Raw genomic sequence first — 26,849 nt, forward strand, 5'->3', positions numbered from 1 at the left:
AAATTCTACACTGCTTTATCTCAATTCCAAATTTTAAAATTTGAGAGATATGTCTTCTGGTCATTCAGATGTACATAATGGGCAGTAAGGATTTCAGTATCCCTTGATGAGTAAAGCATAAGTTAGGGAGGTTTCATGTGTCTTATGAACCTAGTTCCAGATATATGGGTGGATTCAAATATACTACACTTGATCAGAGGATCAAGACAAAAGATTGATTGTAATGCACAACTTATTTTATGTTAGTGCAAGTGGGAGTTTGTTGGGTTTTATGCCCTAAATAAAACTCATTACAATCTGATTAGTTATCAATTTAGAAGTGAAGTATGTTTACATGTATGTTACATGTTTATGGTTTAATACATATACTTGATATATGCACAAAATCAGTTAAATCCCGAACATATAGTTATTCACAATTACAGTATCGTCAATACAGTGGAATGTGATTGTGATTATATGATTCAAAAGATTTGGTCCCTGTTCATCAGTGTTTTAGATTTACACTGATGTGATAATCAGCGATGAAGTATACTTACACTTGGAGTAAGTGTTATGTTCTTTCCAGAACATTGGCAAAGTATACTAGTTTCGAATGCATGGAGTATGCATTGGACTGGACCGATATTGAACTTGGTTAAAGATATTGTAAACTTATGTTAGTGCAAGTGGGAGTTTGTTGGGTTTTATGCCCTAAATAAAACTCATTACAATCTGATTAGTTATCAATTTAGAAGTGAAGTATGTTTACATGTATGTTACATGTTTATGGTTTAATACATATACTTGATATATGCACAAAATCAGTTAAATCCAGAACATATAGTTATTCACAATTACAGTATCGTCAATACAGTGGAATGTGATTGTGATTATATGATTCAAAAGATTTGGTCCCCGTTCATCGTTGTTTTGGATTTACACCGATGTGATAATCGCCGATGAAGTATACTTACACTTGGAGTAAGTGTTATGTTCTTTCCAGAACATTGGCAAAGTATACTGGTTTCGAATGCATGGAGTATGCATTGGACTGGACCGATATTGAACTTGGTTAAAGATATTGTAAACTTACCGTTGTATCTTTCCAAGTCAATGTCAGAAGTTGATCTTAGATTACGAGAATCTAAATCCTGATATGCTTAGGCTCAATCTCAGGAGTGCTATTGTTGTTCTTTGATTTATTAGTTAAAGCCTACCTTTGGGTCAGGATAATACATATATTTTGGGAACATGATAGCATAACTGAATGGGAGTGCTAAACATAAATATGGAAATCTATAGCTTCTACTGGTGTATAGAAATAAAGTGATGATTCCTTTTGAGCTTAGATAAATAGAAGTAAATGGATGAGCTCTTGTTTCAGTGACTATATATTAGATCACTAAAACATCATTTACAGGTAACTAAGTGTTCAAATGGGCAAAATACATTGAGGGGTGTAAACGGTAAATTGGTCCCGTCTCGATGTAAATCATCTATATAGAGGATCTCTAAATCACATTAAGATTATAACAATGGTTAAATGAGATAGCATATTGATATCGTGAAACATATGATATGCTCTATATGAGTCTGAGAGTGCAATTCCAAGTTCTAAGAGTGGATTCAACGAGGAATTAATAAGTTAGGGATTTACTTGGTAAATCGGTTCAACTTATTGGAAGCTCAGAATATAGATCCATGGTCCCCATTCTAGTTGAGACTATACTGTTTGTAAGACTCTATAATTGATTTATGATTAATCAATTATAATTCTAAAAGTTAGACTATGGCTAATTTGTGAATTCTCACAGTTTAGGGATGAAATTGTAAATAAGAGGGTTTCTAGGTTTAATTATTAATTATGAGACTTTGCATGTCTAAATTAATAATTATTTTTAAATGGAAATATTATTTAATAATCTATTTTAGTTATTAAATAATTAGTTTTGGCATTTAAATGATTAGAATTGGGAAAATGGCATTTTTAGAGAAATAGAAATAAAATTGAGGAAACTGCAAAATCCATGTGAGGCCCATACACACCAGAGTCGGCCACATGATTGCATATTTCCCAATTATTATTTTCAATTTAATTTGTCATATAATTGCTAATCAAAGCCTAGCCTAAATAGGAAAGTGGTGAATCACACTAAATAAGGCAGTTATTCAATTACACAGTAAAAGAGGAAACTGTTTATTTGGAAAGTTGTGGTCTTCCCTTTTCCTATTTATAGCCGCCCTCTCTCTCTTCTCTTGAGGAGCTTGTGCTTGAGAAATTTTGCTTTCCATTGTGTATCACACGAAATCAAGAGAGAAAATAAGAGAGAAAATTTCGAAATTCCTAGTGAGAGAGAAGTGCCCACACACATCATTCAGTACCTCATTACACTACTACAAATATATCTTTTATTTTCGTTTTTTTTCTTTAATAAATTAAAATTCCGAAGATAAAACTATTTTAATACTTGCTTCATCAATTTTTTTGTGAAATTTTAGTTTTATTTTCGGTTTTTATAAATAACCGAAATTAAAAGTGTTTATATTTAGGCGGGATACACTTTTGTCTTCGCTATTTACTAATATAATTTCCGAAGACAAAGGTGGAGACATTTATTTTCGGTCATTACATAAATAATGAAGACAAAAGTGTTATTTTCCACTTTTAATCCAAACCCTTAATTTCCCTCCTCAGTTAAGTCCAGATCATATGTTTATTCACAATTACAGTATCGTCAACACAGTGGAATATGATTGTGATCATATGAATCAAAAGACTAAGTCCCTGTTTCATCAGTGTTTTGGATTTACACTAATGTGATAATCAGCGATGATGTGTACTTACACTTGGAGTAAGTGTCATGTTCTTTCCAGGACATTAGTAAAGTATACTAGTTTCGAATGTATGGAGTATACATTGGACTAGACTGATATTGCAACTTAGTTAAGATATTATAAACTTACCGTCATATCTTTCCAAGTCAATATCAGTAGTTGATCTTAAGATTAGAAGAATCTAAATCATGATATGCTTAGGCTCAACTCAGGAGTACTATTCATGTTCTTTGATTTATTAGTTAAGCCTACTTTTGGATCAGGGTGATACGTATATTTTGGGAACATGATAGTATGATTGAGTGGGAGTGCTGAACATAATATGGAATCTATAGCTTCTACTGGTGTATAGAAGTTAAGTGATGATTCCCTTCGAGCTTAGCTAAATAGAAGTAAATGTATGAGCTCTTGTTTAAGTGACTAATTCTTAGATCACTAAACATTATTTACAGGTAGCTAAGTGTTTTAAGGGGCAAAATACGTTGAGGGGTGAGAACGGTAAAATTATCCCATCTCAATGTAAATCATCTATATAGAGGATCTTTGATCACAATAAGATTATAAAAATGATTAAATGAGATAGCATATCTATATCGTGGAACATATAATATGCTCTATATAAGTCTGAGAGTGCAATTCTAAGTTCTAAGAGTGGATTCAACGAAGAATTAATAAGTAGGGATTTACTTAGTAAATTCGGTTCACTTATTGGAAGCTCAACATATAGATCCATGGTCCCCATTCTAGTTGAGACTATACTGCTTGTAAGACTCAATAATTGATTTGTGATTAATCAATTATAATTCTAAAGTTAGACTATGTCTGATTTGTGAATTTTCACTAAGCAGGGGCGAAATTGTAAAGAAAAGAGATTCTAGGTTTATTTATTTATTAATAGACTTTATATGTCTAATTAATAATTAAATTAAATGACAATATTATTTAATAGTCTATTTTGGTTATTAAATAATTAGTTTTGGTATTAAAATGGTTAGAATTGGAAAATTGGCGTTTTTGAGAAAATAGAAATAAAATTTGTGAAAACTGCAAAACCAAGTGGGGCCCATTACACACACCATGGCCGGCCACTTAAAGTGGTTTTTCAAATTGATATTTTCATTATTTTAATGCCAAATAATTTCTAACCTAAACCTAGTAGTCTCCTATAAATAGAAAGTGATGGCTCAGTCAAAAACATAACTTTGAATAAGCTTTTCTCTCAGAAAATTTTCTCTTTAGGAAAACTAAGCCTTCCTTTTCTCTTTATAGCCGAAATCTCTCTCTCTCTCTCTCTCTCTCTCTCTCTCTCTCTCTCTCTTTTCTTCTTCATAAATTTCGAACCTTAGTGATAGAGTAAGTGCCCACACACAGCAAGTGGTAACTCAATCATAGATTGGAAGACTGTGAAGGATCACACACAAAGAGAAGGACATTCGGGCTCAGATCTTGATAATACTCTGCGACAGAAAGGATACAAGGGTTAGATATCTGAGTGGAAGGAGACATTAATTCCGCTAATGTAAGGTTTTCTTAACTTTATATGTGTTTATTTATCGTTTTAGAAAGTTCATATTTAGGGTGTTAAACAACATACTTGTGAGTAGATCTAAGATCCTGGTAAAATAAATTCCAACAACTGGTATCAGAGCCATGGTAATTGATTTTCTTGCAAGAAATTTGGACTTTAAAACGATTGCTTGTTATTTGGATGGTTTCATGTTGTATTGAGTGTTGTATGATGATTGATTGATGTTTGTGAATTTTCGTGAAAATTAATTAAAATTCTGTTTCTGGAATTAGTTTTATTGGATAATATGGAAAAAATTAAGCAATTAACTTTTTTACAGAACTGAATTTCGATTTAATTTGAATTAGTTATGATTTTTTGAAGTTTCGGAAAAAATCAGGATCGTGCAACAGGGCCACGTGCGCGGACAGCACGCATTCAGACAAGCTGCTCGACCGAGTGCCTGTCTGAACAGCCCATCCGCGCGCGAAAATGCTGCAATCTTCCCCCTGCGTCGAGGTTTCTCGGCAGTGCACCCCCTGGAGCGCGCGCGGACAGTATGCACTGCATACTGTCCGTACAACTCGCATTTTTTCGTTTTTCTTCGATTTTTCATGCTTTTTCATGAATTTAACTTCTGATTTTTTGTGTAGTTTTGTATTTAGACATTTACTATTCCTATTTCAATTCTAAATATCATAATTAAATTAATTAATATTTTTTTAAATTTAATTCATGATATTAGTGTAATTTGAATTTGAAAATAGTAAATATCTATCTTTTTGCTTAATTATCTATCTTATTTTTAAATTTGATTACATCTTATCTTATTTTTAAATTTAAGGTCAGATATTAAATTTTTAAATTAAAATTTTTTTTTTAAAATAATTTGACCTTATTTAAATTTAAAATAAGATAACTATAATCATGATATTTTAAATAGATGTAAGATATTTTGCTAACTTTTAAATTTTGTTATTTTATTTATTTAAATTAAATCATAAAATCTGAAAAAAGATATTTATTTATCTTTTTTTAATTTTTATTTAATTTTTATTTATAAAATAACATTTAATTTTTTAAAAGTAATTAGCAAATTTTGAAATGATATTTAGGTTAGTTGAAACCTAATTTTTCAAAATTGTAAGTTTAATTTTAAATATTATTTTATTATTAATTTCGAAATTATATATATATTTTTATTTAATTTTTTTTTGAAAATTAAATATTTTTTATTTATTTAATTATTTTGCGAAATTTATTTATTTTAAATTATATAAATCCTACATCCAACTATCCAGTTTACCTTGTTGCAGGAGTATGTGTTTTTTTAGCTTGTTTGTAAGTTTTTTTAAAAACCTATTATTGCTTGATTGCAAATAGCCATGGTTAACTTGTTGATCTGATTTTAACTCATACCTCCCTTGGTCAAGTTAATAATTTGTAACAGGTAAATTTTACAATCTTCTTTCATCTGTGTATGACCTAGCAACATGATAGGATCCATCCAAATGTGTGCCTGTGTGAGCCTATATGTTTATTTTATGATATAGATGCATATAGGTTGTTGCTAAATAAAATGTCACACCATGATAGATTTTATTTAGGTCCATTTAGTTTTTGGACCTATTCAATTAATAACAGATATTTATTTTAAGGTTAAATTTCTCTCTTTTGGGCCTTGTGTGAGAGTGGCGAGCCATAGAAGTGGGTACGACATACTGAACCCAGCACCCCCTCACATGAACTACCCCAATTGTGAAGGCACATTTGCCTGAATTGAATAACTATGTTAGGTTAATTAAATTAGTTTAACCTAATAAAATTGAATTAGCAACATAATTAACTTTTAAAATATATGAAATTTATTTTCATTTTAATATTTTAAAGTTAATTTTAAGAAAAACACTCTTAGTTTTAGATCTTATTTCTAGACAAACTATTTGTATTTTTCTTGTATTTAATTAAATAAAGAATTTTAACTAACTAGATTCTTTCTGAAACTTATTTAATTAAATATTCCTAGTTAAGTTATAAATTAGTTATATTAACTGATTTTTCATATCTAACTTAAATTTGAATATTTTATTTAAATTTAAAATTAAGTTGAGGAATTCTAGGCATTAGTGATTAAAGATTCTTAAAATATTTTTTAAGTTAGTTTTAAACTTAAAATGGAATGTTTTTCAAATTAAGTGGTTACAACTTAATTTTTGATATTTAATTAAATTTAAATTTGAAAATATTTAAGTTCTAGATTTTTTCTATGCAACTTAAATTAGATATTTTTCAAATTTTTGTTGAAAAGATACTTAGTCAAATAAGATATTTTCTAGATAGTTATTTCTACACTACTTATTATTTCTAATATTCAATAGGAAAATATTATACATTGTGAAATTAATTATTTAAATAATTAATTTTGGTACAATTTATTTTAAGTATATTTTTTTTCCTAGTATTAAACTAGAGATGAATAATTAAGCTTTCTCTACACTTAATTATTTATTTCTTGAATTTAATACATTTAATTAAATTTAAAAATTAAATATGTAAGTCGATTTTCATCATGATACTTAAATATTTATTTTTCATGACACTTAATTAAATAGAAAATTATTTTTAGGTTGAAATTTAATTTTTCAACTTAAATTTAAATAATTTTCAAAAATATTTTTTTTTCTTTATTTTATTAATCATTTAGAAATTGCATTTTAATTATGCAAGATGATTTCAAATTTATCTTGAAAAATAGATTAAGTTGTAAATTAATTATTTATTTTAATTAATTCATAGACCAACTTAAATCAATGATTTTTTCATTTATTGATTAATTTAAAATAAAAGAATTTAAATATATTATTAGAAATTGAATTAATTAGTCAAAGGAAAATCTAGATAGGTGATATTTTTGCTTGAAGTTTTTATTAAGTATTTATTATTAAGTATTTTCGAAAATAAAGTTTTATACTTTCTTTTTCAAAATACAATAAATATATTCTCATGAAAATTTATTTGAGTTGCAAATTAATTTAAATTAATACAACTTAAATAATTTTCTTAATATTTATATATCAAAATTACTACTAAGATGGAAATAATTCAATTTATTTTAATCACCATCTAAGTATAATTTTATAAATATTAAATTAAATTCTAATTTAGAATTTTAATTCTAAATACGAAATTTAATGAATATATTTTATTAAAATAATAAAGAAAATACATTTTAAAGAATGAGCTTTATTATTATTAAGATATTCGATCTCCATTGTTGGTTTTACATCGCGTTTGTTTTAGTGAGTAATCCTCCCTAATGGGGGAACGTTCATTAGCAATTTCGCACCGTTTAATCTCGAAAGATAAGTAGCTTTGTAAGTGTTTTATATGGTATGGGTCACCCTAATGGTGGCGACCATATTTGACTTACAAAATATGAAACAACGGTAGAAGCTCATAAGATAGCATAGCCTTGACTCTCGCCTAAACGGGACAACGCTGGATTCCAATCTTGATCGAATAAAAGGTTGCTAGAATGTTTAACATTTTAGATGAGCTGACAATTCTATTCAATAGATGGTAGCTTTGACTCTCGCCTAAACGGGACACTGATATCAGTTTGTTGAAAAACCTTGGAAATTATTTAGGATTGTATTTTTTAGTATTTTCTCTTATCATTCCTACATGCTATGTGCTTATAATTTCTGAATTTGATTTTGTGTTAAACCATTATTTTTTTTTAATTGATTTCTATTTATTATTTTGTAGTATCCTGTATAACCATGATGAATTCCATGTTATCACTGTTGACTGAAAATAAGCTAAATGGATCTAACTTTCCTAAATGGAATGAGAACATTAATATTGCTCTCATAGGAGAAAGTGCGTTGTTTGTGTTAACTGAGCCGTCTCCTGAAGTGCCGGGGGATAATGCATCCAAAGCAGTGAAAGAAAAGTATGAGCGTTGGCAGAAAGCAAATGACAAAGCTCTATACTTTATGCTTTCCAGCATGGTTGGCACCCTTAAAACTCGGTTTTCTAAAACCGAAAAGGCTGCTGAAGTAATGACGAAGTTAACTGAGCTATTCGGTAGGGCATCTCTTCAGTCTCGCTTTGACGCGACTAAGAAGTACATCAATGCACGGATGGAACCCCATCAAAACGTGCGTGATCATGTTCTCCTCATGGCAAGTTATTCCAAGAAGCCCAGGATCATGGTGCTGAAATGGATCATACTACTCAAGTAAGCCTTATCTTGAATAGTCTGACTCCAGCATTTCTGCCCTATACATCAAATTATGTCATCAATAAGAAGGACATAGACTTTCATGAGTTAGTCAATGACCTTCAGACTTTTGAAAATTTGATTGGAGGACCCAAGAAGAAAGGCAGTAAGCCTCAAAATTCTGTGAATGGTAATGGGACGGTCAAACTGTAGGAAATTTATTTTACCAGGATCTTAGATCTACTCACAAGTATGTTGTTTAAACACCCTAAATATGAACTTTCTAAAACGATAAATTAAACACATATAAAGTTAAGAAAACCTTACATTAATGCAGCAGAATTAATGTCTCCTTCCACTCAGATCTCTAACCCTTGTATGCTTTCTGTAGCAGAGTATAATCAAGATGTGAGCCCGAATGTCCTTCTTCTTCAAGTTTGATCCTTCACAATCTTCCAATCTATGATTGAGTTACTGCTTGCTGCGTGTGGGCACTTACTCTTTCTCACTAGGGTTCGAAATTGATGAAGGAGAAAAGAGAATAGGGATTTCGGCCAGGTATAGAAAGTGGGGAAGGCTCAGTTTTTCTGAAGAGAGAAATTTCTGTCAGAAAAGGTTATAGGAAACTTATGAAAGCATGTATTGTGGCTGAGCCATCACTTTCTATTTATAGGCAACTACTAGGTTTAGGTTAGGAATTATTTGGCATTAAAATAATGAAAATATTAATTTGAAAAACCTCATTAATTAGTGGCTGGCCATGGTGATGTATTGGGCCCCACTTGATTTTGCAGTTTTATCAAATTTTATCTCTATTTTCTCAAAAACGCCAATTTTCCAATTCTAACCTTTTAAATGCCAAAACTAATTATTTAATAACTAAAATAGATTATTAAATAATATTGTCATTTAATTTAATTATTAATTAGACATATAAAGTCCATTAATAAATAAATAAACCTAGAAACTCTTTTCTTTACAATTTCACCCCTGCTTAGTGAAAATTCATAAAATTAGACATAGTCTAACTTTAGAATTATAATTGACCAATCACGAATCAATTAATGAGTCTTCCAAGTAGAATGTTCTCAACTAGAATGGGGACCATGGATCTATATGTTGAGCTTCCAATAAGTGAACCAAATTTACCAAGTAAATTTCTACTTATTAATTCTTCGTTGAATCCACTCTTAGAACATAGAATTGCACTCTCAGACTTATATAGAGCATATTATATGTTCCACGATATCAATATGCTATCTCATTTAACCATTGTTATAATCTTATTGTGATTTAAAGATCCTCTATATAGATGATCTACATCGAGATGGGATTTCTTTACCGTTCTCACCCCTCAATGTATTTTGCCCCTTAAAACACTTAGCTACCTGTAAATGGTGTTTAGTGATCTAATAATTAGTCAGTTAAACAAGAGCTCATCCATTTACTTCTATTTGCTAAGCTCGAAGGGAATCATCATTTGACTTCTATACACCAGTAGAAGCTATAGATTCCATTATATGTTCAGCACTCCCACTCAATCATACTATCATGTTCCCAAAATATACGTATCACCCTGACCTAAAAGTAGGCTTAACTAGTAAATCTAAGAACATGAATAGCACTCCTGAGTTGAGCCCAAGCATATCAGGATTTAGATTCTTTTAATCTTAAGATCAACTACTGATATTGACTTGGAAAGATATGTATAACGGTAAGTTTGTAATATCTTAACTTAGTTGCAATATCGGTCCAGTCCAATGTATACTCCATACATTCGAAACTAGTATACTTTACTAATGTCCTGGAAAGAACATAACACTTACTCCAAGTGTAAGTATACATCATCGCTGATTATCACATTAGTGTAAATCCAATAACACTGATGAAACAGGGACCAAGACTTTTGATTCATATGATCACAATCACATTCCACTGTGTTGACGATACTGTAATTGTGAATAAACATATGATCTGGATTTAACTGATTTTGTGTGTATGAATGTAATAAACATATTAAACATATTAAACCATTAGCATGTAGAATTCACGCAAACATCAATCACTTCAAATTTCTTATATTGATAACTAATCAGATTGTAAAGAGTTTTATTTAGGGCATAAAACCCAACACAAACCTGAAGCAAATGTTGCCTCTGCTTCTAAACCCAAATCGAAGAAGAAGTGGAAAAACACCAAGAAGCGTGCAAAAGCCATGAAAAACAAAAAGGCTGCTGCTTCTGGTGATGCTACACTTAAAGAAAAGTGTTTCTACTGCAATGAGAAAGGTCATTGGAAACCCCAGTGTCCTAAACTTCTTGCAAAGAAACAAGGTATTTCTTTCTATAAACTTTAAGAGTTTTAGTGAATTATTATCCAATTGGATTTATGATTCTGGACTAACTTTGTTTATTTGTTTCTTCTTCTTATAGGCCAAGCTACTTGAACACAGATGAGTTGGATCGGAAAGCTGGATATAGGGTGAAGATCGTCCAAGATGAAGACGAAGCTCTTTTATCTATTTTTGAATTAATTATTTTAGTTTAAAGACAATTTGGATTTCGAATTTTAGTTAGGGATATTTATCCCTGGTTTTTCTCATATTGTTGCAATATTTTTTTTATTATTAATAAACATATTAAACATATTAAACCATTAGCATGTAGAATTCACGCAAACATCAATCACTTCAAATTTCTTATATTGATAACTAATCAGATTGTAAAGAGTTTTATTTAGGGCATAAAACCCAACAAACTCCCACTTGCACTAATATAAGACAAACTGTGCAAATAGGTCAATCTGATGTCTTGATCTTCAGATCAAGTGTAGTATATTTGAATCCACCCAAACTTTTGGAAACTAGTTCATAAAAACTCTTATGAAACATCCTTTACTATATGCTTTACTCATCAAGGGATACTGATATCTTTACTGTTTTAAGAGTACATCTGAATAAACAGAAGACATATCTCTCATATTTTAAAATATGTAATTGAGATAATACAGTGTAGACTTTTCTTCAGTAATATAACTTTCTTGGATTTTCGAATACCCAAAGTTATAATTCTTCTCTGGTAGAGCTTGAATTATTATACAATAATTCCTCCACCCCCAAAGTAAGCACCATCTCATAGAAATCGAAATGAGTTGGTGAGATACTAGGACAACTGATACACAGTTCCTTAATATCTAACATATAGATCACTTTCATAAATCTTTCTTGAATATCTTCTAATGTTCCCTATTTGATTACATCTCAGATAGCTCCCACTCAATAGCAGATGTCTGGTTAAATAATACTTTTAACCTCTGATTGTTTGGAGAGTTACCTAGTTGTGATTTTTGTATTAGTCTGAAACTTTAAGTTAAGATTATGTCATCAATATAGCAGACTAGTATCTGAAGTGAAAAATACATGCCAGAGATAAAGTAATCAAAATTAAGATACCATAAAATTTTATGAGGATTAGGAATTCTAGGTTCAAGTCATTCAAATGGACTGAACTAGAGTTCTTTATCTTATTCTCATAATTCTGATAAGCTATTCCTATCCATGTGAATGGATAGATTTGCTTTTCAGTAGTGTTCTTAAGTACCTATCACAAGTATCAACCTAATGAAGATGGGTATAGAACTTTGAAATTCTCCCACTCAATTAAGGTAGTGTGAAACTTTAACAAAGAACTTTCAAAGGTATCAAACTTTTACTTACAACAGTAAAATCGAAATGGAACATACAATCAAGATCAAGAATTTATATTGACAATAGCTGAATCATCATATTACTTCCATGTATAAATAAGATATGTGTTACATAGGGAATTGTGGAATAGACTCCACCCCTAAGAATATACATATAGGGTACTTGTGGATAACCTCCACCCCTAAGTATATAGAGATTATAATCCACCTCTAAAGGTTGTAAAAATCATGATTCTCTTAGTGTGATAGAGTTTATGTGGAGTTGAATACTATCCAGAGTTCATTAGATATAAAAGATCGTTGAACTGCATAGTTTTCTTAACTTTTCTCTACCCCTATCAGATCAAAAGATCCTTTTATTAAACAAATTCTTAATAATTGTATGACAATTAACAATTATTGATAAACATAGAAATAGTTTCTAGTGTTTATTTATTATAACTCTATGAAGAGTTGTAAATATAATAGAATTTGCATCAATAATAAAAACACTTACACATACAAACATGCAAATATAATGTGGTTATTGTTGATGAAGATAAAATAAATGAAGCTCAATCTCATAATTTGCAATATTGAATTTCGAAAATAAAACTTTATTAATAATAAAATAAAAAATGTATTGCAACAATATGAGAAAAACAGGGATAAATATCCCTAACTAAAATTTGAAATCCAAATTGTCTTTAAACTAAAACAATTAATTCAAAAATAAATTGAAGAGCTTCATCTTCATCTGGACGATTTCACCCTTTTATCCAGCTTTCTGATCCAACTCATCTGAGTTCAAGTAGCTTGGCCTATGAGAAGAAGAAAACAAATAAACAAAGTTAGTCCAGAATCATAAATCCAATTGGATAACAATTCACTAAAACTCTTAAAGTTTATTAATGGAAATACCTTGTTTCTTAGCAAGAAGTTTAGGATATTGGGGTTTCCAATGACCTTTCTCATTGCAGTAGAAACACTTTCCTTTAAGTGTAGCATCACCAGAAGGAGCTGTTGGGTTTTATGCCCTAAATAAAACTCATTTCAATATAATCAGATTTGCTTATTAATATAGATCAGAAATAACATTTAATGTTGCATGGTTCACATGATTTATTTCATGATTATATGTACATAATGTATAAATTCATCTGAAACCCTTTTCACATACTTGATCCTGTTTATTGTGCCGTCAACACATTGGAAAGTAAACATGACTATGTGAATAAAGTTTCCTAGATTTATGAGACACAGGGTTTTACTGATACGATAATCTATAACAGAGTTTACTTGCATTTGGAGAAGTGCTATGTTCTTTCCAGAGCATTGGTTAAAGTAAAGCTCAAGTTGGATGCATGGAGTATGCATCGGAAGGGACCGATATTGAACTTTGACTTAGATTTATTAAACTTACCGTAATATCTATTCAAGTCAATATCGCCTAGTTGATCCTAGATCAAATGATCTTAATCCTGATATGATTAGGCTCAATCTCGAGAGGCTATTCGTGTTCTTTGATTTGTTAGTTAAGCCTACTTTTAGGTCAGGGTGGTACGTACATTTTGGGAACACGGTAGTGCAATTGAGTGGGAGCGCTATCATAAACATGGAATCTATAGCTTCTATCTCGCGAATAGTAAGGAAAGGATGATCTCCTTCGAGCTTGACCAAACGAACATAAATGGTGGAGTACTCATTTCACATAAGCTGAAATATCATTTATACGGGGTCAAGGGTTTTAAGGAATAAATACATTGTAGGGTATAACGGTAATTTAATCCCTTCACAGTGTAGATCATTCATATAGAGGATCAGTGATCACATTAGGATTATAACAATGGATAACTAATGATGTGTCTATATGGTGGAACATATAGAGCATTCTATATAACTGAGAGTGCATTTCTAAGTTCTATGCGTGGATTCAACGAAGAATTAATAAGTTAGTGAATTTTAGTGCTAAATTCTTGATCTACTTATTGGAAGCTCGGTTATATAGACCCATGGTCCCCGCACTAGTTGAGATAATATTGCTTGTAAGACTCATATAATTGGTTTTGATTAATCAATTATAATTCTCAAATTAGACTATGTCTATTTGTGAATTTTTCACTAAGTAAGGGCGAAATTGTAAAGAAAGAGTTTATAGGGGCATATTTGTTAATTATGATACTTTGTATGGTTCAATTAATAAATATGATAAATGACAATATTATTTAATAATTATTTATAGTTATTAAATAGTTAGAATTGGCATTTAAATGGTTGAATTAGAAAATTGACGTTTTTGAGAAAATCAGATGCAGAAAAGATAAAACTGCAAAATTGCAAAAAGTGAGGCCCAAATCCACATGTATAGGGCCGACCACTTTTGTAGGGTTTTTCCTCTGATATTTTCATTATTTTAATGCTAAATAATTCTAACCTAACCCTAGTGGAATGCTATAAATAGATAGTGAAGGCTTCAGGAAATTTACACTAAATTTCAAAGCTTTTTTCTGACACTTTCTGAATCAGAAAAACCTGAGCCTTCTCTCTCCCTATCTTTAGCCGAACCCACTCTCTCTCTCTTCCTCTTGAATTTCGAAATCCTTAGTGTATGAGTAGTGCCCACACACAACAAGTGATACCTCAATCATAGTGAGGAAGATCGTGAAGAAAGACTTTCAGCAAGAAGGAGTTTCAGCATCAAAGATTCAGAGAAAGAGATCCAGGTTCAGATATTGATAATGCTCTCCTACAGAAAGGAATCAAGAGCTAGATATTTGAACGGAAGGAGTCATTATATTCCGCTGCACCCAATGTAAGGTTTCCTAAACTTTATACGTGTTTATTTCATCATTTTAGAAAGTTCATATTTAGGGTGTTAATTAACATACTTGTGAGTAGATCTAAGATCCTGGTAAATAATTTCTAACCGGAGCAGCCTTTTTATTTTTCATGGCTTTTGTTCGCTTCTTGGTGTTCTTCCACTTCTTCTTCGATTTGGGCTTCGAAGCAAAGGCAACATTTGCTTCAGGTTTCATCGTCCCATTACCATTACTAGGATGTGAGGTTTACTCCCTTTCTTCTTGGGTCCTTCTGTTGGGTTTTATGCCCTAAATAAAACTCATTTAAATATAATCAGATTTACTTATTAATATAGATCAGAAATAACATTTAATGTTGCATGGTTCACATGATTTATTTCATGATTATATGTACATAATTTATAAATTCATCTGAAACCCTTTTCACATACTTGATCCTGTTTATTGTGCCGTCAACACATTGGAAAGTAAACATGACTATGTGAATAAAGTTTCCTAGATTTATCAGACACAGGGTTTTACTGATATGATAATCTACAACAAGAGTTTACTTGCATTTGGAGAAATACTATGTTCTTCCAGAACATTGGTTAAAGTAAAGCTCAGGTTGGATGCATGGAGTACGCATCGAAAGGGACCGATATTGAACTTTGACTTAGATTTAATTAAACTTACCGTAAAATCTATTCAAGTCAATATCGCCTAGTTGATCCTAGATCAAATGATCTTAATCTTGTTATGATTAGGCTCAATCTTGAAAGGCTATTCGTGTTCCTTGAATTGTTAGTTAAGCCTACTTTTAAGTCAGGGTGATACGTACTTTTTGGGAACACGGTAGTGCAATTGAGTGGGAGCGCTAGCATAAACATGGAATCTATAGCTTCTATCTGGCGAATAGTAAGCAAAGGATGATCTCCTTCGAGCTTGATCAAACGAAAATAAATGGTGGAGATCTCATTTCACATAAGCTGAAATATCATTTATACGGGGTCAAGTGTTTTAAGGATAAAATACATAGTAGGGTGTTACGGTAATTTAATCCCTTTACTGTGTAGATCATTCATATAGAGGATAATTGATCACATTAGGATTATAACAATGGATAACTAATGATGTGTCTATATGGTGGAACATATAGAGCATTCTATATACTGAGAGTGCAATTCTAAGTTCTATGCGTGGATTCAACAAAGAATTAATAAGTTAGTGAATTTTAGTGCTAAATTCTTGATCTACTTATTGGAAGCTCGGTTATATATACCCATGGTCCCCCCACTAGTTGAGATAATATTGCTTGTAAGACTCATGAAATTGGTTTTGATTAATCAATTATAATTCACAAATTAGACTATGTCTATTTGTGAAATTTTCACTAAGTAAGGGCGAAATTGTAAAGAAAGAGTTAATAGGGGCATATTTGTTAATTATGATACTTTGTATGGTTCAATTAATAAATATGATAAATGACAATATTATTTAATAATTATTTATAGTTATTAAATAGTTAGAATTGACATTTAAATGGTTGAATTAGGAAATTGGCATTTTTGAGAAAATCAGATACAAAAGGTGTTAAAATTGCAAAATTGCAAAAAGCAAGGCCCAATTCACTAAGTGCATGGCCGACCACCTTTGGAATCAAGGGCTAGATATCTGAACGGAAGGAGTCATTATATTCCGCTGCACCCAATGTAAGGTTTCTTAAACTTTATATGTGTTTAATTTATCGTTTTAGAAAGTTCTTATTTAGGATGTTAATAAACATACTTGTGAGTAGATCTAAGATCCTAGTAAAATAATTTCCAACACCTTCAATCACATTTTAATAAGTTTGAAGGTCATTGACTAATTCATGAAAGTCAATTTCCTTCTTATACATGACATAATTTGACGTGTATGGTAGAAATGCTGGAGTTAGGCTATTCAAGATAAGACTTACTTGAGTAGCACTGTCCATTTCAGCACCATGATCCTGGGCTTCTTGGAAATAACTTGACATTAGGAGAACATGGTCACGCACGTTTTGATGAGGTTCCATCCGTTTATTAATGTTGGGTTTTATGGCCTAAATAAAACTCATTTTAATATAATCAGATTTACTTATTAATATAGATCAAAAATAACATTTAATGTTGCATGGTTCACATGATTTATTTCATGATTATATGTACATAATGTATAAATTCATCTGAAACCCTTTTCACATACTTGATCCTGTTTATTGTGCCGTCAACACATTGGAAAGTAAACATGACTATGTGAATAAAGATTCCTAGATTTATCAGACATAGGGTTTTACTGATACGATAATCTATAACAGAGTTTACTTGCATTTGGAGAAGTGCTATGTTCTTTCCAGAGCATTGGTTAAAGTAAAGCTCAAGTTGGATGCATGGAGTATGCATCGGAAGGGACCGATATTGAACTTTGACTTAGATTTATTAAACTTACCGTAATATCTATTCAAGTCAATATCGCCTAGTTGATCCTAGATCAAATGATCTTAATCCTGATATGATTAGGCTCAATCTCGAGAGGCTATTCGTGTTCTTTGATTTGTTAGTTAAGCCTACTTTTAGGTCCGGGTGATACGTACATTTTGGGAACACGGTAGTGCAATTGAGTGGGAGCGCTATCATAAACATGGAATCTATAGCTTTTACATGGCGAATAGTAAGTAAAGGATGATCTCCTTCGAGCTTGACCAAACGAACATAAATGGTGGAGTACTCATTTCACATAAGCTGAAATATCTTTTATACGGGGTCAAGTGTTTTAAGGAATAAATACATTGTAGGGTGTAACGGTAATCTAATCCCTTTATAGTGTAGATCATTCATATAGAGGATCATTGATCAAATTAGGATTATAACAATGGATAACTAATGATGTGTCTATATGCTGGAACATATAAAGCATTCTATATACTGAGAGTGCATTTCTAAGTTCTATGCGTGGATTCAACGAAGAATTAATAAGTTAGTGAATTTTCGTGCTAAATTCTTGATCTACTTATTGGAAGCTCGGTTATATAGACCCATGGTCCCCGCACTAGTTGAGATAATATTGCTTGTAAGACTCATATAATTGGTTTTGATTAATCAATTATAATTCTCAAGATAGACTATGTCTATTTGTGAATTTTTCACTAAGTAAGGGCGAAATTGTAAAGAAAGAGTTTTAGGGGCATATTTGTTAATTATGATACTTTGTATGGTTCAATTAATAAATATGATAAATGACAATATTATTTAATAATTATTTATAGTTATTAAATAGTTAGAATTGGCATTTAAATGGTTGAATTTGAAAATTGGCATTTTTGAGAAAATCAGATGCAGAAAAGATAAAACTGCAAAATTGCAAAAAGTGAGGCCCAAATCCACATGTATAGGGCCGACCACTTTTGTAGGGTTTTTCCCTCTGATATTTTCATTTTTTTAATGCCAAATAATTCAAACCTAACCGTAGTGGAATGCTATAAATAGATAGTGAAGGCTTCAGGAAAATCACACTTCTTCTGACACTTTCTGAATCAGAAAAACGTAAGCCTTCTCTCTCCCTATCTTTGGCCGAACCCACTCTCTCTCTCTCTTCCTTAAATTTCGAAATTCTTAGTGTATGAGTAGTGCCCACACACAGCAAGTGATTCCTCAATCATAGTGAGGAAGATCGTGAAGAAAGACTTTCAGCAAGAAGGAGTTTCAGCATCAAAGATTCAGAGAAAGAGATCCAGTTTCAGATATTGATAATGCTCTGCTACAGAAAGTAATCAAGGGCTAGATATCTGAACGGAAGGAGTCATATTATTCCGCTGCACCCAATGTAAGGTTTCCTAAACTTTATATGTGTTTATTTCATCGTTTTAGAAAGTTCATATTTATGGTGTTAATAAACATATTTGTGAGTAGATCTAAGATCGTGGTAAAATAATTTCCAACAATTAATGTACTTCTTAGTCTCGTCAAAGCGTGACTGAAGTGATGCCTTACCGAATAGCTCATTTAACTTCATCATAACTTCAGCAGCCTTCTCGGTTTTAGAAAATCGAGTTTTGAGGGTGTCAACCATGCTAGAAAGCATAAAGTATAGAGCTTTGTCATTTGCTTTCTGCCAACGCTCATACTTTTCTTTCACAGCTTTGGAAGCATTGTCCCCAGGCACTTCAGGTGACGGCTCAGTTAAAACAAACAAGGCACTTTCTCCTATGAGAGCAATATTAATGTTCTCATTCCACTTATTAAAGTTAGATCCATTCAGCTTGTTTTCAGTCAACAGTGATAACATGGGATTCATTTTGATAATGCAGGATACTACAAAATAATAGAAATCAACAAGTAGAAATTAATAATGGTTTAACAAAAAATCAATTCAGAAATTATAAGCACATAGCAAGTAGGAATGATATGAGAAAATACTTAAAAAATTCAATCCTAAATAATCTCCAAGGTTTTTCAACAAACTGATATCAGTGTCCCGTTTAGGCGAGAGTCAAAGCTACCATCGATTGAATAGAGTTGTCAGCTCATCTAAAATGTTAAACATTCTAGCAACCTTTTATTCGATCAAGATTGGAATCCAGCGTTGTCCAGTTTAGGCGAGAGTCAGGGCTATTCTATCTTATGAGCTGCTACCATTGTTTCGCAATTTGCAAGTCAAATATGGTCGCCACCATTAGGGTGATCTATACCATATAAAACACTTACAAACCACTTATCATGCGAGATTGAACGGTGCGAAATTGCTAATGAACGTTCCTCCATTAGGGAGGATTACTCATTAAAACAAACGCGGTGTAAAACCCACAATGGAGATCGAATATCTTAATAATAATAAAGCTCATTGTTTAAAATGTATTTTCTTTATTATTCTAATAAATAAATTCTCATTAAATTCAAAATTTAGAATTGAAATTCAAAAATAAGAATTTAATATAATATTTATAAAATTATACTTAGATGGTGATTGAAATAAAATTAATTATTTCCATCTTAGTAATAATCTTAAATATAAATATTAAGGAAATTAATTTAAGTTGAATTAAATTAGATTAATTAGCAACTTAAAATTTCCTTTGAGAATATATTTATTGAATTCGAAAATTAAGTATATATTAAAAAAAATATATATACAAATTTCGAAAAATAATAAAAATAGAAAAGAAATACTTCAAGCAAAAATATCACCTATCTAGATTTTCTTTTGACTAGTTAATTCAATTTCTAATAATATATATATTTTAAATTCATTTATTTTAAATTAATCAATTAAATAAAAAAATCATTGATTGTAGTTGGTCCAAGAATTAATTAAATTAAATAATTAATTTACAACTCAATCTATTTTTCAAAATAAAAAATTTGAAAATATTGCATAAATAAAATGCCATTTTTTCGAAATTGATTAATATAAAGGAAAAATATATATTGAAAATTATTTAAATTTAAGTTGAAAAATCAAATTTCAACCTAAAAATAATTTTCTATTTAATTAAGTGTCATGAAAAATCAATAAATATTCAAGTATCATGATTAAAATCAACTTAGATATTTAAATTTTTCAAGTTAATTAAATGTATTAAATTCAAGAAATAAATAATTAAGTGTAGAGAAGGTTTAATTATTAATTTCTATTTAATACTAGGAAAAATATACTTAATAAAATTGTACCAAAATTAATTATTTGAATAATTAATTTCACAAAGTATATTATTTTCCTATTTAAATATTAGAAATAATAAGTAGTCTAGAAATTACTATCTAGTAAATATCTTATTTGACTAAGTAGCTTTTCAAAAATTTGAAAAATATCTAATTTAAGTTATATAGAAAAAATCTAAAACTTAAATAATTTCAAATTTAGATTTAATTAAATATCAAAAATTAAGTTGTAACCACTTAATTTGAAGATATCTTTTTAAGTTAATATTCGAAAAGATATTAACCTAAAAAATATCTAAAATATTCCATTTTAAGTTAATATTCGAAAAGATATTAACTTAAAAAATATCTTAAGAATCTTTAATAACTAATGCCTGGGATTCCTCAACTTGATTTAAATTTAAATAAAATATTCAAATTTAAGTTAGATGAGAAAAATATTCCATTTTAAGTTAATATTCGAAAAGATACAACTAATTTATAACTTAAATAGGAATATTTAATTAAATAAGCTCAAGAAAAAAATCTTAGTTAGTTAAAATTCTTTATTTAATTAAATACAAGAAAAATACAAATAGTTTGTCTAGAAATAATATCTAAAACTAAAAGTGTTTTTCTTAAAATTAACTTTAAAATATTAAAATGAAAATAAATTTCTTATATTTTAAAAGTTAATTATGTTGCTAATTCAATTTTATTAGGTCAAACTAATATAATTAACCTAGTACAGTTACTTAAATCAGGCAAATGGGCCTTCACAATTGGGGTAGTTCATGTGAGGGGGTGCTGGGTTCAGTATGTCGTACCCACTTCTAAAGCTCCCAACTCTCACACAAGGCCCAAAAGAGAGGAATTTAACCTTAAAATAAATAACTGTTATTAATTGAATAGGTCTAAGAACTAAATGGACCTAAATAAAATCTATCATTGTGTGACATTTTATTTAGCAACAACCTATATGCATCTATATCATAAAATAAACATATAGGCTCACACAGACACACTTTGGATGGATTCTATCATGTTGCTAGGTCATACACAGATGAAAGAAGATTGTAAAATTTACTTGTTACAAATTATTATCTTGACCAAGGGAGCCATGAGATCATTAGATCTGGCAAAAAGTAACCATGGCTATTTGCAATCAAGTAATAATAGGTTTTGAAAACTTACACATAAGCTAAAACCACAACTCCTGCAACAAGGTTAGCTGGATAGTTGGAAGTAGGATTTATTTAATTTTAAATAAATAGATTTCGAAATTAATAATTAAATAAAAAAAAAATTTAATTTAAAAAAAAATTAATTTTTCGAAAATATATAAAATAAAAAAATATATATATATATATATATATTTATTTTCGAAAAAAATAAAAAAAAAATTTAAAATTAAACCTACAATTTTGAAAAATTAGGTTTCAACCAACCTAAATATCATTTCAAAATTTGCTAACTACTTTTAAAAATTAAATGTTATTTTATAAATAAAAATTAAATAAAAAATTAGAAAAGATAAATTAAATATCTTTTTCAGATTTTAAATTTAATTTGAATAAATAAAATAACAAAATTTAAAAATTAGCAAAATATCTTACATCTATTTAAAATTACATGATTATAGTTATCTTATTTTAAATTTAAATAAGGTCAAATTATTTAAAAAAGATTTAATTTAAAAAAAAATATTTAAAATCTGACCTTAAATTTAAAATAAGATATAATCAAATTTAAAAATAAGATAAATAATTAAGCAATAAGATAGATATTTACTATTTTAAAATTCAAATTACACTAATATCTTGAATTAAATTTTAAAAAAATATTAAATTAATTCATAATGATAATGAGAATTGAATTAGGAATAGTAAATCTATAAATACAAAACTACACAAAAAATCGGAAGTTAATTCCATGAAAAAGCATGAAAAAACGAAGAAAAAAGAAAAAATTGTGAGCTGTACGAACAGTTTCGCGATCGTAGGAAAAATTTCAGCACAACTCCGATTTTTCCGAATCTTCAAAAAATCATAACTAATTCAAATTAAATCGAAATTGAGTTCTGTAAAAAAGTAACTTGCTTAATTTTTTCCATACTATCCAATAAAAATAATTTCAGAAACAGAATTGCAATTATTTTTTACGAAAATTTACAAACTCCAATCAATCATCAAATAACACTCAATACAACATGATACCATCCAAAAACAAACAAACAATCATTTTAAAGTCCAAATTTCTTGTAACTAAATCAATTACCATGGCTCTGATACCAGTTGTTGGAAATTTATTTTACCAGGATCTTAGATCTACTCACAAGTATGTTGTTTAACACCCTAAATATGAACTTTCTAAAACGATAAATTAAACACATATAAAGTTAAGAAAACCTTACATTGATGCAGCGAAATTAATGTCTCCTTTCACTCAGATCTCTAACCCTTGTATCCTTTCTGTAGCAGAGTATAATCAAGATCTGAGCCCGAATGTCCTTCTTCTTCAAGTTTGATCCTTTACAATCTTCCAATCTATGATTGAGTTACTGCTTGCTGTGTGTGGGCACTTACTCTCTCTCACTAGGGTTCGAAATTGATGAAGGAGAAAAGAGAATAGGGATTTCGGCCAGGTATAGAAAGTGGGGAAGGCTCAGTTTTTCTGAAGAGAGAAATTTCTGTCAGAAAAGGTTATAGGAAACTTATGAAAGCATGTATTGTGACTGAGCCATCACTTTCTATTTATAGGCAACTACTAGCTTTAGGTTAGGAATTATTTGGCATTAAAATAATGAAAATATTAATTTGAAAAACCTCATTAATTAGTGGCTGGCCATGGTGTTGTATTGGGCCCCACTTGATTTTGCAGTTTTATCAAATTTTATCTCTGTTTTCTCAAAAACGCTAATTTTCCAATTCTAACCTTTTAAATGCCAAAACTAATTATTTAATAACTAAAATAGATTATTAAATAATATTATCATTTAATTTAATTATTAATTAGACATATAAAGTCCATTAATAAATAAATAAACCTAGAAACTCTTTTCTTTACAATTTCACCCCTGCTTAGTGAAAATTCATAAAATTAGACATAGTCTAACTTTAGAATTATAATTGACCAATCACGAATCAATTAATGAGTCTTACAAGCAGAATGTTCTCAACTAGAATGGCGACCATGGATCTATATGCTGAGCTTCCAATAAGTGAACCAAATTTACCAAGTAAATTTCTACTTATTAATTCTTTGCTGAATCCACTCTTAGAACTTAGAATTGCACTCTCAGACTTATATAGAACATATTATATGTTCCACGATATCAATATGCTATCTCATTTAACCATTGTTATAATCTTATTGTGATCTAAAGATCCTCTATATAGATGATCTACATCGAGATGGGATTTCTTTACCGTTCTCACCCCTCAATGTATTTTGCCCCTTAAAACACTTAGCTACCTGTAAATGGTGTTTAGTGATCTAATAATTAGTCAGTTAAACAAGAGCTCATCCATTTACTTCTATTTGCTAAGCTCAAAGGCAATCATCACTTGACTTCTATACACCAGTAGAAGCTATAGATTCCATATTTATGTTCAGCACTCTCACTCAATCATACTATCATGTTCCCAAAATATACGTATCACCCTGACCTAAAAGTAGGCTTAACTAATAAATCTAAGAACATGAATAGCACTCCTGAGTTGAGCCCAAGCATATCAGGATTTAGATTCTTTTAATCTTAAGATCAACTACTGATATTGACTTGGAAAGATATGTATAACGGTAAGTTTGTAATATCTTAACTTAGTTGCAATATCGGTCCAGTCCAATGTATACTCCATACATTCGAAACTAGTATACTTTACTAATGTCCTGGAAAGAACATAACACTTACTCCAAGTGTAAGTATACATCATCGCTTATTATCACATTAGTGTAAATCCAATAACACTGATGAAACAGGGACCAAGACTTTTGATTCATATGATCACAATCACATTCCACTGTGTTGACGATACTGTAATTGTGAATAAACATATGATCTGGATTTAACTGATTTTGTGTGTATGAATGTAATAAACATATTAAACATATTAAACCATTAGCATGTAGAATTCTCGCAAACATCAATCACTTCAAATTTCTTATATTGATAACTAATCAGATTGTAAAGAGTTTTATTTAGGGCATAAAACCCAACACAAACCTGAAGCAAATGTTGCCTCTGCTTCTAAACCCAAATCGAAGAAGAAGTGGAAAAACACCAAGAAGCGTGCAAAAGCCATGAAAAACAAAAAGGCTGCTGCTTCTGGTGATGCTACACTTAAAGAAAAGTGTTTGTACTGCAATGAGAAAGGTCATTGGAAACCCCAGTGTCCTAAACTTCTTGCAAAGAAACAAGGTATTTCTTTCTATAAACTTTAAGAGTTTTAGTGAATTATTATCCAATTGGATTTATGATTCTGGACTAACTTTGTTTATTTGTTTCTTCTTCTTATAGGCCAAGCTACTTGAACACAGATGAGTTGGATCGGAAAGCTGGATATAGGGTGAAGATCGTCCAAGATGAAGACGAAGCTCTTTTATCTATTTTTGAATTAATTATTTTAGTTTAAAGACAATTTGGATTTCGAATTTTAGTTAGGGATATTTATCCCTGGTTTTTCTCATATTGTTGCAATATTTTTTTTATTATTAATAAAGTTGATTGGAAGCTCAGCATATAGATCCATGGTCCCCATTCTAGTTGAGACTATACTGCTTGTAAGACTCAATAATTGATTTGTGATTAATCAATTATCATTCTAAAGTTAGACTATGTCTGATTTGTGAATTTTCACTAAGGAGGGGCGAAATTGTAAAGAAAAGAGATTCTAGGTTTATTTATTTATTAATAGACTTTATATGTCTAATTAAGAATTAAATTAAATGACAATATTATTTAATAGTCTATTTGGGTTATTAAATAATTAGTTTTGGCATTTAAATGGTTAGAATTGGAAAATTGGCATTTTTGAGAAAATAGAAATAAAATTTGTGAAAACTGCAAAACCAAGTGGGGCCCATTACACACACCATGGCCGGCCACTTAAAGTGGTTTTTCAAATTGATATTTTCATTATTTTAATAACAAATAATTCCTAACCTAAACCTAGTAGTTGCCTATAAATAGAAAGTGATGGCTCAGTCAAAAACATAACTTTGAATAAGCTTTTCTGTCAGAAAATTTTCTCTTCAGAAAAACTGAGCCTTCCTTTTCTCTCTATCGCCGAAATCTCTCTCTCTCTTTTCTTCTTCATAAATTTCGAACCTTAGTGATAGAGTAAGTGCCCACACACAACAAGTGGTAACTCAATCATAGATTGGAAGACTGTGAAGGATCACACACAAAGAGAAGGACATTCGGGCTCAGATCTTGATAATACTCTGCGACAGAAAGGATACAAGGGTTAGAGATCTGAGTGGAAGGAGGCATTAATTCTGCTGCATCAATGTAAGGTTTTCTTAACTTTATATGTGTTTATTTATCGTTTTAGAAAGTTCATATTTAGGGTGTTAAACAACATACTTGTGAGTAGATCTAAGATCCTGGTAAAATAAATTCCAACAGATTCAACATCAAAGGAAGGAGAGAAAGAGATCCAGGTTCAGATATTGATAATGCTCTGCTACAGAAAGGAATCAAGGGCTAGATATCTGAACGAAAGGAGTCATTATATTCCGCTGCACCCAATGTAAGGTTTACTAAACTTTATATGTGTTTATTTCATTGTTTTAGAATTCATATTAGGATGTTAATGAAACATACTTGTTAGTAAATCTAGATCCTAGTAAAATATATCCAACAACTGGTATCAGAGCAATGGTAATGATTTACTTTCATGAAATATGAATTAAAACGATTTTATGTGTTGATTTGGATGGTTTCATGTGGTTTATGTGCTTATTTGATGATAGTTTAGAAATCGCAATATATGTTACTGAAATATTTTTTTATTTAAATCTGGGATTAATTTTTCTGGAATGTAGATAAAAAATTAATAAATTTAGGCTTTTACAGATCCTAATTTGGATTTTTTATGAATTAGATATGATTTTTTGAAGTTGAACGAAAATATCAGGATTTGAATCCACACATG

Source organism: Cannabis sativa, chromosome 2 (genome assembly GCF_029168945.1).
Source record: "Cannabis sativa cultivar Pink pepper isolate KNU-18-1 chromosome 2, ASM2916894v1, whole genome shotgun sequence".
In the NCBI taxonomy this organism is placed as follows: Eukaryota; Viridiplantae; Streptophyta; class Magnoliopsida; order Rosales; family Cannabaceae; genus Cannabis; species Cannabis sativa.